At 35.1% G+C, this 3,793-nt stretch overlaps 1 non-coding gene across 1 annotated transcript; it reads left to right on the forward strand.

Moving 5' to 3' along the window:
• The first annotated feature begins 2,687 nt into the window (after positions 1-2,687).
• On the forward strand, positions 2,688-2,794 carry LOC112495684 (small nucleolar RNA R71). Its single transcript, XR_003062013.2, has one exon. It is a non-coding gene; the product is annotated as a small nucleolar RNA R71 (small nucleolar RNA).
• Positions 2,795-3,793: the final 999 nt, after the last annotated feature.

Genomic DNA, 3,793 nt, shown 5'->3' on the forward strand with positions numbered 1-3,793 from the left:
TCACATCTCTATCCCTCTTAGCACTAATCACTTCTCTATCCCTCCATCACAAAATTGATGATATTCAAGAAATCATTGCAAGATTTTGGTGGGGATCTAATGAGAAGGTAAGGAGCATTCACCAGATGGACTAGAAAAAGATGTGTGTGTCGAAAAAAGATAGTGGGTTAGGCTTTTGTGATCTTAGAGCTTTTAATCAAGCACTTCTTAGCAAGCAATATTGGAGTTGCTTCATTGTCCAAAATTACTGTTGTCAAGGGTACTCAAGACTATATATTTACCTAGAAGGGAGTCATGAAAAGTAAGTTGGGGTCAAACCCTTTATATATATGGAGGAGTTTACTTTGGGCCAATAAGTTTTAGAGAATGGTTCTAGATGACGATTAGGTGATGGTAAATCAATTGTTGTCTACTCAGATAGATAACTACCAAAGCCTCATACTTTCCAGCTAGTATTACCAAAGCTTTTGCCTGATGAAACTATGGTTGTTGAACTCACTGATAGAAGGGGCTATTGGAATAAACAACTAGTCTACAAACGTTTCTCCCAATTGATGGTGAATTATTCAAAAAATTCATCTTCCTTATTTTTCGAGACTAAACAAATTAACCTAGTATTATGAAAAAAGAGGAATTTATTCAGTGAAGAGTGGTTATTAAGTATCTTTACTGATGAAATTTCCTAAAAATCTTTTTTATCCTAATGGTGCTTAAGGTGGATTTAAGTAGTTACGGTCTTGTTCTGTACCATACAAATTAAAATACTCTTTTTGAGGGCCATCAACAACTTGCTGCTAATAATACAACCACATCTGGTTAACATTTTGTTTATTTTATCTCATGTGGCATCCTTCCTCATCCACGTCATGATACGTGCGCTGTATAAAATCTCCAATTAAAGGATTGGTGCTATAAAATCTCCAATTAATGGATTGTGGACTACTTGAGTGCTTTATCTTTTTAGGAGTAAAAGTGTTGATAAGTGTATATCTTTGTAGGAGTTTATAGCTTTCTTTGATAAATACAATCATAGGATTATAGCAATCTGCACATTTTGTATCCATATTAAAAGACTCAGCCATACAATGATTATGCATTGAATATAAATTTCTTTCATGGTATCAGAGCAACCTCTAACAAGATTTACAATCCTTGCAATAATTAGCCAACATTCTACAGCAACTTCAACCACACAGTTAGCAACTCAAATCAAGGAGTGTTTCTTTGTCGATGTTCCAACTCAGCTCCCAATTCGATTGACACCCAACAACTTCTTGGATAGCCCAGCTTCCCTCGTTAGCTTATGGCTCTGACTTGATAAAATACATAAATGGAACACTTCCAATGTCCTGATCAAATCTCACCTTCAAGTAACAACATTGTCTCTAATATAAACCCAGAATACTCTCTCTGGAAAAGACAAGATCAATTAATTTTTAATGTGGTTCTTGCATCCTTGATAGAAAGGGTATCACCCTTGATTGCTAGTCGTTCAATATCCAAGCAGGCTTGGGAAAAACTGGAACGATTATACTTCAACAAAAGTAAAAGTAGAGTTTTTAAACTCAAAGGGTGCTTGACTCGCTCTTGTGGAGATAATCAACCCTTCGCGGGTTATTTGAATAATCTATGATCTATAGCTGATGAGTTAACTCTCATTGATTCCTCCACTATAGGTGATGATTTATTTGTTCACATAGTCAACACTATCAAGAAAGAGTTTAAAGAAATCATAGATAGTGTCTGAGCCCAATAAAATTCCATCACTGTTGATGAATTGTATGACAAGTTGGTTGACTTTGAAGGTATCTAAAAAGAGATGAAACACTTACCAAAATTGTGGCCAATCTGCATCACCATCACTCACTCCACAATCTTCCAATTGACATCATACAAATTCAAATAACCAACCTAACCAAAATTCTTTCAACCAATTTTCTTAAAAGAAAAAAAGGATATAAGGGTTTTTGCCAACTTTATGACCAAAAAGGTCACACTACCAAAGATTTCACTAACTTTATTTTCGAAACCAACCTAATTGCCCACCATATTACCACCGCTCCTTTACCTTCGGCCCGATGACTTAATGATAGTGTTGTATCTCATCAAGATAACTAAGTTGATCATTGCTAGTGTTTCTTTACCCTTGATTTTGCTGGTGAAATCCAGGTGGTTGAGCAGGTCTGTTTTGTCCACTGGTTGCTACAACATGCTGATTTTAATTGTTCCATGAAAAGTTTGGGTGTTGTCTCAATTCAGGGTTGTAAGTGTTTGAATATAGATTGTTCTAGTTCCGTCTGTTGAAGTTGCCTATATAGTTGATCGAGCCTGGATTCTCAGGAAAATTGTTAAATCAGTGTCCTTTTCCACAATAAACGCAGGATGCTTCAGCAACTTGGTTAACAGTTACTGGAGTAGTAATCATAGCCTTCACTATATTTGTTAATGAGATTACTTGGGCTGATAATATTGTTAAGGCATCTACATTATGGACTCATGCTGCTCCTCTTGCTGCAACTTGCCTGGTTGATGGCCATTGATAGTTATTGTTAGCTATCCTCTCCAAAATTTCATAAGCCTTATTGTAAGACTTAAATAATAAAGCCCCATTTGTTGAAGAGTCCAGTATTAATCTAGTACTCGAATTGAGACCATTATAGAAAGTTTCCAACTGTATGCATCAAGGAATACCACGATGACGACATCTCCTATGTAACTCCTTAAATATTTCCCATGCATCATACAAACTCTCATCTTCAAATTGATAAAAATATGTGATCTCATTCCTTAATTTTGCATTCTTGGTCGGTGGAAAATATTTCATAAAACATTTATCAGCCAAGTCATTCCATGTGGTGATAGAGTCAAGTGGTAAAGAATTCAACCATGCTCTTGCTTGATTCCTTAAAGAAAACGGGAAAAGTCTGAGTCTCAAGGCTTCCTGCGATATGCCAGCAATCTTAAAAGCATCACTTACTTCCAAAAATAACTTGATGTATAGATGAGGATCTTCATATGATAACCCATTGAATTGCCCCATTGTTTGCAACATCTGGAACATCACTAATTTGAGCTCAAAGTTATCAGCTTGCACTTCAGATCTAACTATTCCAGGGTTTATGGTTTGAGGAGTCAACACTGAATAATCTCTAATGGCTCTGTCTCTATCATCTGCCATATGAATAATGTTGTTATTCCCTAGTGGCCTATAAATAATATGCTCATTCTGACCTTTTTGACTTCTTTGTGCATTCATTCGTTGTATTTCTCCTTGAGGGTTCAAATTCCTCATATCTTATAAATCATCCATTTCTATAGCAGCTTTTGAATTTCTTTGCTCTTTTCTTAATATCATTGCAGTTCTTTTAATTTCTAGATCAAACTGAAATTCAACATTGTTTGTATTTGCGCATACAAGGGTTGCTAGATTAGTCATGTCCACAAAACAAACAAATTAAAATAAAATAAAAAATTAGCACCATTTAAGATTAATTTCACAAATCACAATGAGCAATCAATCCTCGACAACGGCGCCAAAAACTTGGTGTGTGCAATCTCTAATGCTATAAGTGTTAATGTGCAAGTGTACACAGCAAGTAATACACTGATGAGTATTTAGATCGCCTCCATAGGGATTGATGTTATCAGATTTGCTAATCCAACCTTAACAATGTAGTTTTGTTTAATTGAAAATAAAGCAACTAATAAAACTAATAAACTAATAAAAATACAATAAATAAGAATGCAGTAAAAAAAATTCTCACGTCAAACACAATGATAAAACCAATGGGAA

Source organism: Citrus sinensis, chromosome 9 (genome assembly GCF_022201045.2).
Source record: "Citrus sinensis cultivar Valencia sweet orange chromosome 9, DVS_A1.0, whole genome shotgun sequence".
NCBI lineage: Eukaryota > Viridiplantae > Streptophyta > Magnoliopsida > Sapindales > Rutaceae > Citrus > Citrus sinensis.